The sequence below is a fragment of the Felis catus genome, chromosome A2 (assembly GCF_018350175.1).
Source record: "Felis catus isolate Fca126 chromosome A2, F.catus_Fca126_mat1.0, whole genome shotgun sequence".
NCBI lineage: Eukaryota > Metazoa > Chordata > Mammalia > Carnivora > Felidae > Felis > Felis catus.
The window spans coordinates 3,109,186-3,124,044 of NC_058369.1; the positions used below are offsets into that span (position 1 = coordinate 3,109,186).

Consider the following 14,859-nt stretch of genomic DNA (forward strand, 5'->3'; position numbering starts at 1 on the left):
GGCGGAGACCTAGTGAGGCGGCGCCCTGAGCCTGCGCCCTCGCTCGCGTCCGACGGCGCGTTTGCGCATGCGCTGGGGGCTCTGGGCGGAGGCGCAGGGGAGACGGAGCTACCAGTTTAGGGATGAGAGCGGGCAGGTGGGCCGAGTGAGGCCTTGTTCCTGTGAGCCTCGTGGGTGCTCGACTGGGGCTCCGTGAGCCAGTAAGATCCCCAAAAGTTGTGGGAGGCCACCCAGGGTCAACTTCGGTCTTTTTGCCACTTACGGACACTTTCACGCCCCCCCCCCCGCCGTGATAGCAATTACCCAATTCTTCCATGAAAGGTCATTTCAAAACATTTTTAAAATTTTAAGTTGATTTATTTATGTATTTATTCAGGTAATGTCTGCACCCACCGTGGGGCTTGAACTCACAAACCGCCAGATGGAGAGTCACGTGCTCCACTGGCTGAGCCACGTGCCCCTCAAAACAGTTTTTAAATTGTGGCGAATATTTGTGACATAAACTTACCACTTACCATTCTAAGTGCGCAGCTCAGCCGCGTCAAGCACACTCGCATTGTCGTGCAACCGCCCCCCCTTCTGACTCCAGAACTTTCCAGCTCCCCAGCCTCAGACTCTGTCCCCATGAAGCACTGACGCCCCGCCCCCCCAACCCCAACCCCCAACCCCCAACCCCACCCCCAGCTCCCACCTTCTACTCTCTGTCTCTGCGGACAGGACTCCTCTAGGGACCTCAAATATTTGGAATCAGACTGTTAAAAAGAAACCAATAGGCCCCAAATAGATTCACTCGTGTTACGCCCCATGTCAGCAAACCAAGACTTAATACCTAACCCAGTTACAGTGTTAGGCTCTCCCAAGAATGACCTTTAACGAGCCAATCTGGAATTGCTTGGTCATCACTAGTGAGATAGCCTGCCTGATAGACAACCCCCCCCCCACGGGCTTCCCCCAAAGGAAGGTGACCCTGCTTGAAACAACCCACTCTTTGCTAGAAACTTCCTTTTTCTGCTGCTTCTGCCTGTAAAAACCTTTCCTTTTGTACAGCTTTTCAGACTTCCTTTCTGCCTGCTGAGACGGGGATGCTGTGCGCTTCATGAATCATTAAATACAGCCAATTAGATCTTGCGTTTGCTCAGTTGAATTTTGCTTTTTAATGATGGAGTATTTGTTCTTTTGTGTGTCTGACTGATTTCACCCAGCATAATGTCCCCAAGCTTCATCCGTGTTCTAGCAGGTGTCAGAATTCTCTTCCTTTTTAAGGCTAAGTAATATTTCGTTGTATGGATAGGACACATTTCGTTCATCCATTCATCCATTGTTGGATATTTGTGTGTTTCTATCTTTTGGCTGTTAGGAATAACAGTGCTATGAATACAGTGCAAAAATATCTGTTCAAGTCCCTGCTTTTAATTCTTTATTTTTGAGAGAGAGAGACAGAGCATGAGCGGGGGAGGGGCAGAGAGAGAGGGAGACACAGAATCCGAAGCAGGCTCCAGGCTCCGAGCTGTCAGCACAGAGCCTGACGCGGGGCTCGAACTCACAGACCGCGAGATCATGACCTGAGCTGAAGCTGGAGGCTTATCCAACTGAGCCACCCAGGCGCCCCAAAAGACAGTCATTTAAATGGGAAAAAAGGTTGACATCATAAAACACTCTCCACATTGCATTTCTTTATGTCACGTCCCTGTGCCCCGGCGTACTTGTCATGGTGGGTGTGCCTTTGGGGCCCACGTGCAAAGAAACAGAGAGGGAAGGGCTCAGGTGACACCCTCTTCCAGGGTCCCCTGGTCACCCTGGCTCAGTTCTGCCCACTTTTTTTCAGCTACCCCTCAATCATATTTTGATAGTTGGTTTGCAGGGCTCTTTACCGGATAGGCACAGAAATACAGTGTTTACAAAATAGATACATGATATATATCCACGTGATTACAAAATGCAACAACCGATCTAAAATGCAATGTAACGTTATAGTCGCCCCTGATTAAAACTGCTCTGTATCTCGGCTCCTTCGCTACCCCAACCTGAGCCTTCTTACCTTTTCCTCCGGCCGCTCCCACCCAGCCCCCTCCAAGTTGGGGAGAATGCTTATCCGGCTTCAAAAATTTCCACAGCCTTCCCCAGCTCCGGGCGTTTCTACCTCCCTTGTGTGCCGCAACATGAGCTCGCCATCGTTTTATTTTAGGCTCTATGGGCACAGACAGTCTTGTTTATTGAGCCCTGACTTTCACATGACAAATGCACAGTTTGCTAACGCTCAAGCCCTCGAGCTTGTACCCTTGCACGTACCCACGTGGGCATGCCCGGAAACCAGGCGGAGTGAGGGTTTCTGTCCCTCCGGAAAGTTTCCTCGGTGCCCTTTGCGGGCAGTCCGCCTCGCCCCCTACCAGCAGCGGATCGACAGTGGGTTTTTGAAATGAGAGATAGACAGACAGACGGATAAGATGGAGGGGGCTGATTTGTCATGCGTGGCCTTTGCCCTCCCCTGTGGTGTAGACATTTCCACCGTGGCCACTTTTCGGCTACCAGGAAGCTGGAAAGGAAGGTAGCAATCAGCGTGCACGAGACAGGACGAGCTGGCCGCAGCCCACGACTCCCCTACGGACGCCCTCGCTTCTGGTTTCTATCCCCCTAGATCACTCCTGCGTGTTCTGGAGCTTGGTGGCAAGGGAGCTGAGCCGCCTGCACGCTTCCGTGACCGACTTCCTTCGCGCAGCACGCTGCGTTCATTCACGCCGCCGCCACGTCTAACGGTAACGGGTTCTCTTGCTTCGCTACAGGATATTTCGGGGGTGTGGATTGGGGGATGGCCCCAAGAAGAGTTCAAATCCTTTCTCGCGTTGCCCCTTCCCCTCCCGGTCCACACTCGCAGCTTGAATAAAACAAATGGGCGTCTCTGTCCTGGGGGAGACAAGTTTCCCGCTAATCACGTGGCGGTCACCACTCGATACAGAACGCGAGCCTTTATTGTTGAGATAACACTGCGGATTTCACGCCCTCTGCCCTCCTATCTTTATTAACGGGCACGCTTTGCTCTGCAGACTCTCCCACTAACATGTCTCTGGACTTATCACCGGTTCCAATCACACCTTTCGTAAGGCATGTGTTCCCTGGTCCCAGAAACGTGGGTGTCTCCTCCATCCGTCCCCCGGCCCGGGAAATAGATTTCTAATCGTTTTGGTAGCTCCAACCCAAGGTGACATTTACCCTGTTCAGGCACGATCTGGTGTCACCATCACACATGTCCGCCCCTGCTATCTCAGAATGCACCCTGAACTTCGTCTGTCTTACCTGTGCGGTGGGTTAGCAAAAACAGTGCTGACAGGCCCCCTTTGGGTATCTGGAATGCCCAGCAAACCTACTCTCAGGCACCTGGCCTAGGCAACTCTTGCCTCGTATAACTGGGAGACATACACACTAATGTTCTCAATGGCAGGAATCTGGAAGGTACACAGATCCAAATCCGGGGACAAATATGTTCTAGAATAGTCCCACAAATAAATGCCAAGCAGCAGAAAACTCACCAATGACAACGACATCAAAAAAAAAAAAAAAGAAAAAAAAAAGGTCTCAGGAGTAGGGGACACCTGGCTGGCTCACTGGGTGGGGCACGTGATTCTTGATCTTGGGGTCCTGAATTCGAGCCCCACGTTGAGTGTGGAAATTACTTTTTAAACGTTTTATTTATTTTTGAGACAGAGAGAGACAGAGCATGAACGGGGGAGGGGCAGAGAGAGAGGGAGACACAGAATCGGAGACAGGCTCCAGGCTCTGAGCCATCAGCCCAGAGCCCGACGCGGGGCTCGAACTCGCGGACTGCGAGATCGTGACCTGGCTGAAGTCGGACGCTTAACCGACTGAGCCACCCAGGCGCCCCTGGAGATTACTTTTTAAAAAAGTCTTAGTGGGGCACCTGGGTGGTGCAGTCGGTTAAGCGCCCGACTTTGGCTCAGGTCATGATCTCACATTTTGTGACTTCCGGCCCCGCGTCGGGGTCTGTGCTGATGGCTCAGAGCCTGGCGCCTGCTGCGGATTCTGTGTCTCCCTCTCTCTCTGCCTCTTCCCCACCCCCACTCTGTCTCTCTCTCTCTCTCTTTCAAAAATAGATGAACATTAAAAACAAAAGAACAGGGGCGCCTGGGTGGCGCAGTCGGTTAGGCGTCCGACTTCAGCCAGGTCACGATCTCGCGGTCTGGGAGTTCGAGCCCCGCGTCGGGCTCTGGGCTGATGGCTCAGAGCCTGGAGCCTGCTTCCGATTCTGTGTCTCCCTCTCTCTCTGCCCCTCCCCTGTTCACGCTCTGTCTCTCTCTGTCCCAAAAATAAATAAAAACGTGGAAAAAAAATTAAAAAAAAAAAAAAGAACAATTACTTAATGGATACTGGGTTTCCTTTTGGGACGATGACACTGTTTTGAAACTGGACAGAGCTGATGGCCGCAAGACATTGTGAATGCATTGAGTGCAACTGAAGTGTTCACTTTGAAACGGTTCATTTTATGTTATGTGGATCTCATCCCTTCCAACGACACTACATTTTGCCATTGGGTCGGCCTTTTATTTCGTTGTCCTCTATTTCCGTTAATACATCTCTTTGGTGGAAATACTGTGTGATGGTGAGCTATGTACTGTGTCTCTCTTTTCTTTTCTTTTTTTTTAGTTAAATTTTTTTAAACAGGTATTCAATTTGGAGAGATAGTGTGAGCGGGGGAGGGGCAGAGAGAGAGGGAGACACAGAATCCGAAGCAGGTTCCAGGCTCTGAGCTGTCAGCACAGAGCCCGGTGTGGGGCTCGAACTCACAGACTACGAGATCGTGACCTGAGCTAAAGTCTGACTTTAAATTAGGACAGCATGTATGCAGTGTAAAATCCACCACTTCCAAGTGCACAGTTCAATGGTTTTTAGTATAAAATTCACTGTGCTGTGCAGGCATCACCACGATCTAATTCTGGAACATTCCCACCATTCCAGAAAGAAACCCCATCCCCAGCAGCAATCAGTCCCCGTTCCTCACCGCAACCCCCGGGCCCCACAAATCTGCTTTCTGTCTTTTGCCACCAACTAGTGACTGTATTAATAATAAAATATCTCCTGAAGGATGAATTCAAAATGGGGTTTTGATATGCTATCCTTATCACTCTGATCAAAGTCCTAAATTCAAGGTTTCTGGAAACAGCAATGACTTTTTTTTTTTTTTTTTTTTTACAGGGGCAATTAAAAAAAATCTCAGGACTTGGCAAGATCAGATGGGTGTGTGCAGATTTTCCCCTCAAGGTTGGCATCCTAGACGACCTTCGATTTGTGGAGGCACTTACTGGTCAGTCTGATTTCTGTGTTTCTTATAAAGCATTTGAAGTACTGTTGGGATCATCTCGCAAACGAGGAATCCCTTCAAGGCTCGAGGTCTTGAAAAACTCCTATCAACCGCCTGGGCCTCAGTTTCCCCCTTCCTCCCTTGGCAGTAAAGCAGGGCTGTGCAAACTTTTTCTGTAAAGGACCCGATAATAAATATTTTCAGCTACTCAACACTGGCTCATAGCCAGAAAGCAGCCACAGCCCGTATTCAGACAAGTGAGCGTGGCCGCGTGCCAATAAATTGTATTTACGGACACTGAAATTTGAATTTCGTATCATTTCTGACGTCAGAAAGTATTATTTTCTTTCTTTTGTGATTCCTTCCTCCCTGTCTCTCTCTCTCTCTCTTTCTTCCTTCTTTCCTTCCTTCCTTCCTTCCTTCCTTCCTTCCTTCCTTCCTTCCTTCCTTCCTTCCTTAGTAAGCTTCATACAACACAGAGCCCAACACGGGGACTATTGTTTCTATTTTGTTTTTGTTTATTATTATTATATTTTTTAGAGAGAGAGCGCGTGAGCGAGCAGGGGAGGGGCAGAGGGAGAGGGAGAGAGAGAGAGAGAATATTAAGCAGGCTCCAAGGTCAGTGCGGAATCGGAGCGGACCCCGGAGGCTTGGGTCCGGCGGGCAGGCTGGTTAATGTGCAGCGAGGGGTTCTGGGAGGAGGGAAACCCCCAGTGGGCGGCAGGTGTCAGTTCCTGTGGGGCAACCCCCCCCCCCACGGTGGCCGAGCTCCGGCCACCCAGGTGATGTCGTGCAGCGCGGAGTTAGACCGAGGTGCCACCGCGCCCGAGCCTTCCCTGCCTGGGACCCCAAGCTTCCCGGGGAGCCTGAGCCCGCATAGCATCATCTGTCCTAGTCCGTTACTGGGACGCAGCAGCCGGCCCTTGCAGATGTCACATGACATGACGCGGACCGAAATACTCTGGGGGCACAAAGCACGGCGTGCGCGCGAGTCCGGATACAAAGTGTCTGCAGGTGCACGTCGGAAGGGCCTCTGGAAAAAAAGTAACAAGGCCGTTCACGTGTGTTCGCATCCGCAACCCTAGCTGAGGGCGATGTCGTGCACGGTGGCAGAGGAGGAGCACGGACCCGGGAGGGGAAAGCGCTGGAGACCTCATCCCGGGGCAGGGGGCAGAATCAGGGCGAGGAAGGGGCCAAAGAACGAGGACCTCGCACTCCCCCGCGGAGATGCTGGGGAGGAGGCGGGGAAGCACTTGCTTCTAGAATCCACTAGAGGGCGCCCGGGACTGGGAAGCCGACCTCCGTGTCCCCAGCCTCGGGCCTGGCCCGGTGGGAAGAGAGAGGGGGTCCACCGAGGATGCTGGGCGGCCAGAACAGGAGGGGGGGGGTGTCTGTGTCTTTGAACCTGGAGAGCCTTTCCTATGCTTCCAGAGTTGGGCATTTGGAGGACAGGGGCTGACCAATTAGGGCCAGAGTCTGCAAACTTGTTTTTCTTCCTTCCTTCCTTCCTTTCTTTTTCTTTCTTTCAAGTTTGTTTATTTTGAGAGAGAGAGAGAGAGAACGAGTGCGGGAGAGGCAGAGAGAGAGAGAGAATCCCAAGCAGGTTCCATGCTGTCAGCACAGAGCCCGACGTGGGGCTCGAACTCACGAACCCCCGGAGATCATGACCTGAGCCCAACACCAAGAGTCAGACGCGTAAAGGACTGAGCCACCCAGGCGCCCCGGCAAATTTTTTCTTCAAGGGCCACATAGCCGAAAGTTTAACCGCACTTGTCTGTCTGCCAGGGGCTCCGCTGTACCCTTCCATCTCCCACACTAGGCACACAGCACCTCCCCAGAGGCACGGAGCCCTGTGCCAGTGACGTTGTGGGTTTAGGAGGCTGAAATTTGAATTTCATATCATTTTCCTGTGACACGAAATAACTTTCTCTGCCATATTTTTTTCAAAAGCATTTAAAAATGCGAAAACCGGGGGCGCCTGGCTGGCTCAGCCCGGAGAACACGTGACTGCTGGGCTCGCCGCCTTGGGTTCGAGCCTCACGTCGAAAAGCAACAGATGATAGTAACGAATGGCCGGGAAAGAAATACAGAGTGAAAATGTTTCTTTTTTTATTGGACATCCCATGTATAGCCATTCCAACACCACAGTCCAACAAAGTACAGAGAGTAATGGACGAGTATCTTTCCCTTCCGGTAACGAGTTTCTTTTAAAGTGAAACATACCTCGGGGCGCCTGGGTGGCTAAGCGTCTGACTTCGGCTCAGGTCACGACCTCGCGGTTCATGGGTTCGAGCCCTGCGTCGGGCTCTGTGCCGACAGCTCGGAGCCTGGACTCTGCTTCCGATTCTGTGTCTCTCTCTCTCTCTCTGCCCTTCCCCTGCTCACGCTCTGTCTCTCCCTGTCTCTCAAAAATGAGTAAATGTGAAAAAAAAATTTTTTTTAAATTTTTTTTTCAACGTTTATTTATTTTTGGGACAGAGAGAGACAGAGCATGAACGGGTGAGGGGCAGAGAGAGAGGGAGACACAGAATCGGAAACAGGCTCCAGGCTCCGAGCCATCAGCCCAGAGCCCGACGCGGGGCTCGAACTCACGGACCGTGAGATCGTGACCTGGCTGAAGTCGGACGCTTAACCGACTGCGCCACCCAGGCGCCCCAAATTTTTTTTTTTTTTAATGAACATGGGTAGCTGAATCTCTGTGTGTGTTCTAGCCAAATGTATACGGCACAGAGTTCTCCACATTCTCTTCCAAGTACGATACGATGTTTACCAAAGGATAAACAATGAAAATGTGCTAATCCAAAGTGTCCCACTGTCGGATATCACTACGACTGGCAGCAGTTAGATGAAGAGTTGATAAACCACAGCTTGCTGGCCAACTCCAGCCCAATGTCTATTTTTGCAGGAGCTAAGGATAGTTTTTTTAACCGGTTGGGGGGGGGAATCAAAAAAAAAAGAAAATAGTATTTCACGACATGTGCAAAGTATCTAGGATTCAAATTTCGGCGTTACGAATAAAGTTTTATTGGCACACAGCCCTGCCCATTGCTTCACACGCTGACGATGACGCTTTCCGCATCGCAGCCGCAGGCCGAGTGGTCACCATCTGGGACACCGGGGTGACAACATTTGCTGTTGGGTGTGAAGAAAGGCCCCACTCACTGAGATTTCTGAAAGGATGGAGTTTGCTTGTGTAAAACTTTTTTTTTTTAATTTTTAAGTCATCTCCACACCCAGCGCGGGGCTCGAACTCACGAACTCATGAACCTCGAGATCATGCCGACTGAGCCGCCCAGGAGCCCCTGTCATGTTTCCTTTGAAGATAAATGTATCAGGGGCACCTGAGCGGCTCAGTCCGTTAAGTGTCCGACTGTTGGTTTTGGCTCAGGTCACGGTCTCACGCTTCGTGGGATCGCGCCTTGTGCAGGCTCCACGCGGACGGCCCGGAGTCTGCTTGGGATTCTCGCGCACTCTCTCTCTCTCTCTCTCGAAATAAGTGTATAAAACTTTCCAAAAAATGCATCGAAGGAAAAAGGCTTGGCACACTCTTCAACAGCGTCGCCAACTTTGTTTTTTTCTTCTTCTTCATTAAATTGATTTTAGAATGACAATCAGGGACACGATGATGAATCGAGACGAATGTGGGATGCCCCAAAGAGCAGGTGATCGCAGGAATGAATGCAACATAAAGGTAAGTGTTGTTCAATCCTGCCAAATGTGGGGGTGCGTAGGCTGGGCGACCTTTCCAGTGTTGTCCAACCTGGCGAGCGGCGGCGGGAGGTGTGGGGGACCGGCCTGCTGCTGGAAGGGAGTTCTGGGCACAAGTTCATAGCGCGTCCCAGTGCAAGAGGCAGGACACGGGACTTTCCGACACCCTTCTCACGCGTGGGTGGGCTTGGCCTCTAATTGGTGGGCTTCTCCCTGTGCCCGAACTCCTGGGCCCGTCCCTCCAATCCAACGCCAATCCTGATCAGATTCTCCCTGGGATTAAAGATTAACCCCCATGTTTGGCCTTTGCAGGAGGCTTATATAACCTTCTAGGTCAATCGTCACACTTTTCCGGATGGGGGTCTCAGAGGGGAGACGCGATGTGGTGTCCCGGCTAAGCATACTGTGCCGAGCTGGGGGGGCGCTGAGGTCCCAGGGCACGCAGGCCAGAACGCCACCGGGCACGAAAGGGGAGAGTAAGTTAAGGGCTGATGAGACCCGAGGCTGGTGTCCCAAGCTGGCCGAGAGCAGCCACACTTATCTTGGGACCCGCGACACGTGCTGGATTGCGGGACTCATTCCGCAGATGCGTCTGGAGCCACCTCGATGGTGGGGGGCCATCGGTGGCCGACGCAGACAGGGGCCCGTTCCCTGGTGTGAACAGAGGGAATGGACAGGTGATCAGAGCCCCCCCACCCCCGCCCCCTGCCAGGTGCTCTGCTAGAGTGACTGGGATGCTCAGCATGGTCCCTGAGGGAGGTGACCCTCGGGCAGAGGCCACCAGGCGTGGGTTTGGGAACAGCTTTGAGAAGGCCTTGCGGGTTGAAGGACGTGCCCTCCCCAACCCCCCCCCCCCCCATTCAAAAGTTGGAACTGTAACCTCCAGGACCTCAGAATGTAACTCTTTTTGGAGAGGGGGTCTTTAGCGAGGTGATCAAGTTCAGGTCATGAGGGCGGGGCCCTGAGCCATGCGACTGGGTGTCTTTTACACAGAGACACAGGGAGAAGGCGGGGTCTACACCGTGAGGGGAGGCCTCGGAAGAAGCCAGCCCCGCCCACACCTTGATCTGGGATTTGCAGCCTCCAGGGCGGGGAGACACTAAATTCTGCCCTTAGGCGCCCTGTCTACGGGACCTCCTGCGGCAGGCTGGCGAAGGTGAAGGGTCAGGACAAATTCAGGGTCTGGAGACGGAGAAATGCCTCTGCACCCCCGCACCGTGGGCTCCTTTCCAGAACGCCCTGGGGTGGAGCCAGAGGAGACACGCCCAGCCCCCCCACCCCACCCCGAGGCGACGGGAAGGAAGCTGGGATGACCGCATCCACAGCCAATGGAGGCCTCCTTTCCTGTGAGAGCGTCGCTGTGACCCTTGGAGCCGCCAGCCATAAAGCAATCACCAAGATTTGTTGGGGGCTAGACACGGAGGAGGGGTGGGGACGGACAGAGGGCCCAACCCCCCCGTTGCTCCTCTACCCTCAAGGCCCTCACGGGGCACTGCCCCAGGGGCCGCCCATCCTCCTGGAGCTGGGGGACCACCTGCCTGCTCCCCAGTTAGGAGCGAGCCCCAGACGCCAGGCTTGGACAGCAGGGCCCCTGACACACCGGGCCTCCCAGCCCTGTCCATGCACACGTCCCACCCAGACCCCCACAGAACCTTCCAGAGCCATCGACGACTGGCCATCGCACCTGACCATGAGCCATCTCACCCTCGAACAGGCCCCCAGCACCCCTGCCCTCGCCTCCCCCACTGCGCGCAACGCATTTCGGCCCCACGGCCCCTCCCTCCCGTCCCTCCTATCTCCACACCTGTCCTGCTCTGGTGGACTTTTCATGGTGTCTTTATCTGACTTATTCACTTGCTTATGTGCAAGTGGTTTTATTTAGCCTCTGTCTGCCCCCGCGGGAACATCAGCGTGCGGACAGGGGGGAGGGTTTGTCTGGTCTGCAGCCTGCGGCGTCCCTGACGCCCCGCGCATAGCAGGTGCTCAATAAACAGTGACCACAAGAATAGACGAGTTCTCGGGCACGGCGCCCTTCATCCTTTAGGGAAGCCGGAGGGCGCCCACCCCGGGCCAAGCTCTCCTCCCTTGTGGCGCTCAGAGACCACATCACCTGTGGTCACCCACCCCAAGGGCCTGGAACTTCCTGGACACGCTGTGGCACGTGATGTAGGAGGCACCCTGAGGATTAGGTGGTAATAATCAGTGGGCATTGCCCAAGAGGTGGGTCAGAGTCCCCCTGCCCCCCAGCCCCTGGCCTGCCCCTGCCACACCCGTATCACGAGGGTTTTACTCACTGCCCAGCCTGGCGGCACACCAAGGGAGGGTCCTGGAGGAGGAGGAGGAGGAGGAGGAGGAGGAGGAAGGGGAGGAGGAGGGAGAGGAGGAGGGAGCAGAGAGTTAGTCAAGGGCTTGCTGCTCCCAGAACCCCCCTGCCTCTTCCTCCCAAACTGACCTAAAAGACCAGTGTAGAGAGAACCAACCCCCCCCCCCCCCCCCCGCCAGGGAGAAGTCAAAGGAACGGGGAGGTGACATGGTGGCCGGGGACAAGCCTCCGCCTGGAGCAGGGAGCCCGGGCGTTGTCCCCACTGTGGCTGACTCATGGAGTGGCACAGTGAGTCACGACCCCTGATTAGCCCTTCGGTCCTTGTGTGCAAAACGGGACCCGCTGTCCTGAGCAGATCTGTGTTGAGGCCAAAGGGCCAAGGCGGCCGGAAGGTGCCAGGCAGGCTTCTGCCCGCGTGTCCCGGGTTTGGAGCATGACGGGTTCCTTACGGGTGCACGTACTGTTCGTGATGGAAACTGACACACAGAGCACAGGTTTGGGGACCTGGGTCCGTGGAGGTTCCTTCTTAGCCCCTCACATGCTTTAATTTATGGGCTCCTGGGGGCGCCTGGGTGGCGCAGTCGGTTAGGCATCCGACTTCAGCCAGGTCACGATCTCGCGGTCCGGGAGTTCGAGCCCCGCGTCGGGCTCTGGGCTGACGGCTCGGAGCCTGGAGCCTGTTTCCGATTCTGTGTCTCCCTCTCTCTCTGCCCCTCCCCCGTTCATGCTCTGTCTCTCTCTGTCCCAAAAATAAATAAAAAAACGTGGAGAAAAAAAAAAATTTAAAAATTTATGGGCTCCTGCCAACACCTCGGTGTGAGGAGGGCCTTTACCGCCTTTCACAGACAAGGAAACTGAGGCAGGGAGAGGCAGAATCATTGGCCTGCAGTCACACAGCTGCACGGCAAGGATGTGAAGCCGAGCTCTGCCCTGGCCCAGCACCGCCTCGTGGAACAGTCACGCATCATGTGTCAGGGGCACCCCGGGGGGGTCAGTTGGTCAAGCCTCCGACTCTTGGTTTCAGCTCAGGTCGTGATCTCACGGTTTGTGAGGTTGATCCCTGCATCAGGCTCTGCACTGACAGCACAGAGCCTGCTTGGGATTCTCTGTGTCTTCCTCTCTCTCTGCCCCTCCCTCGGCCCCTCTCTCTCTCTCTCAAAATAAATAAACCTAAAAACATGTTCACGTGTCCTGTGAAAATTTTTAGCAGCTACGTATAAACAGCACAAAGTAAAACTAAGTTTTGATTTAATAATATAGCCTGCTGGGGCGCCTGGGTGGCTCAGGCGGTTAAGCCTCCGACTTCAGCTCAGGTCACGATCTCACAGCTCACGACTTCGAGCCCCGCGTCGGGCTCTGTGCTGATGGCTCAGAGCCTGGAGCCTGCTTGGGATACTGTGTCTCCCTCTCTCTCTGCCCCTCCCCTGCTCATGCTCTGTCTCTCTCTCTTTCTGTCAAAAATAAATAAACATTAAAAAAAAATTTTTTTTTCAACGTTTATTTATTTTTGGGACAGAGAGAGACAGAGCATGAACGGGGGAGGGGCAGAGAGAGAGGGAGACACAGAATCAGAAACAGACTCCAGGCTCTGAGCCATCAGCCCAGAGCCCGACGCGGGGCTCGAACTCACGGACCGCGAGATCGTGACCTGGCTGAAGTTGGACGCTTAACCAACTGCGCCACCCAGGCGCCCTAAAAAAATTTTTTTTTAATAAAAAAATAAAAATCTGGGGCGCCTGGGTGGCTCAGTCGGTTGAGCGGCCGACTTCAGCTCAGGTCACGATCTCGCGGTCCGTGAGTTTGAGCCCCGCGTCGGGCTCTGTGCTGACGGCTCAGAGCCTGGAGCCTGTTTCGGATTCTGTGTCTCCCTCTCTCTGACCCTCCCCCGTTCATGCTCTGTCTCTCCCTGTCTCAAAAATAAATAAATGTTAAAAAAAATAAAAAAATAAAAAAAATAAAAAAATAAAAATTAAAAAAAAATGTCGGTTCGTGCACCGAAGCCGTTCCATAGGTACTAGCAGCGGTCCGTGAACGGAACTGAGTATAGGTTTTCGCATGTAAATTAATCACAGTGGAATAAAATTTCAACGTCACTTTGTCAGTCACACTGTATACTTCGGGTGCTCCGATGACCATGTGACGTGATCCCCGGTGTGTAGGGCCACGCCGGTCTCGTCCACGAAACCTGTGAATTACAGGGCCAGATAGCAAATATTTTCTGCTGCAATGACTCAACTCTGACATTGCAGCATGGAAGCCGCCATAAACAACAAGCAAACCAAAGGGCATGGCTATGTGCCAATAAAGCTTTATTTACAAAAAACACACGAGGGCCGGAACGGGCCCACGGGCTCTAGTCTGTCAACCGGGCACTAAGCTCTGTGATTCTGTTTATACATCTTTGGTTGTTTCTTCTACGAGCACCAATCAGGTGGCTCCTGTGTGCCAGGCGCTGGGGACACTGAATGCGGACACAGGTCTCGTCACAGTTTAGCAGACAGTCCTAGCTGGAGACTTTCTAGCTCTTCACTCCTCTTTCTTTAGGACCTGGACCGATGTTGATGCAGAAGAGGATCCAAAGGCATTTTTGTTGGGACACCTGGGGGGAAGGGGGCTCGGTCGGTTCAGCGTCTGACTCTTGATTTCGGCTCAGGTCATGATCTCACGGTTGTGAGATCGAGCCCCACATCGGGCCCTGCATCGGGGTCTACAGTAATAGCATGGAGCCTGTTTGGGATACTCTGCCCCTCCCCTGCTCCGACTCTCTCTCTCTCTCTCTCAAAAATAAATAAACTAAAAAAAAAAAAAAGGTGTTTTTTAAATGACATTCTTTGTTACTAAAACAATGAATATATATTTTTTAATGTTTTAATGTTTATTTTTGAGAGAGAGAGAGAGAGGCAGAGCACAAGCAGGGGAGGGGCAGAGAGACAAGGAGACACAGAATCCGAAGCAGGCTCCAGGGTCCCAGCTGTCAGCACAGAGCCCGACGCGGGGCTCGAACCCACAAGCTGTGAGATCATGACCTGAGCCGAAGTTGGATGCCTAACCGACAGATCCACCCAAGCGCCCCAAACAATGAATATTTGTACCCCCCAGGATGTGTCTCTGTGCCTGGCACAGATACTCAATAAACGGTTGTTGAATGAATGCGTGCCCTGATAAATAAATAAAATCTGTGGTGTGTCGGATGATCGTAAGTTGCTGCGAAGAAACCTAAAGCAGGATGGGGGATGGAGACTGGGGGGAGGGGAATTGCAATTTTAAAGAAGGTGGTCAAGGGGGCTTCACGGAGGAGGTGAATTGGAGCGGAAATCCGAAGGTGAAAAGAGCCAGCCACCGGGAGATCTGGGAAAAGGAATTCCAGGAAGCGAGGACAGCAAGTGCAAAGGCCCTGAGGCAGGACGAGGCCGCGTCAGTGTAAGGACTGTCGCGTCATAGGACGAGGACCCAGGAACGCGGCAGGCAAGGAATGAATGTGTTTTGAAGGCAAAGCTGCCAAGGCTCACGGGTGGAT

At 53.2% G+C, this 14,859-nt stretch overlaps 1 long non-coding RNA gene across 1 annotated transcript; it reads left to right on the forward strand.

Annotated features, from left to right (window-relative positions):
• Nucleotides 1-70: 70 nt before the first annotated feature.
• LOC102901529 lies at nt 71-11,018 on the forward strand. Its single transcript, XR_002148029.3, has 5 exons — nt 71-200; nt 2,636-2,753; nt 5,206-5,314; nt 8,915-9,002; nt 10,136-11,018. It is a non-coding gene; the product is annotated as an uncharacterized LOC102901529 (long non-coding RNA).
• Nucleotides 11,019-14,859: the final 3,841 nt, after the last annotated feature.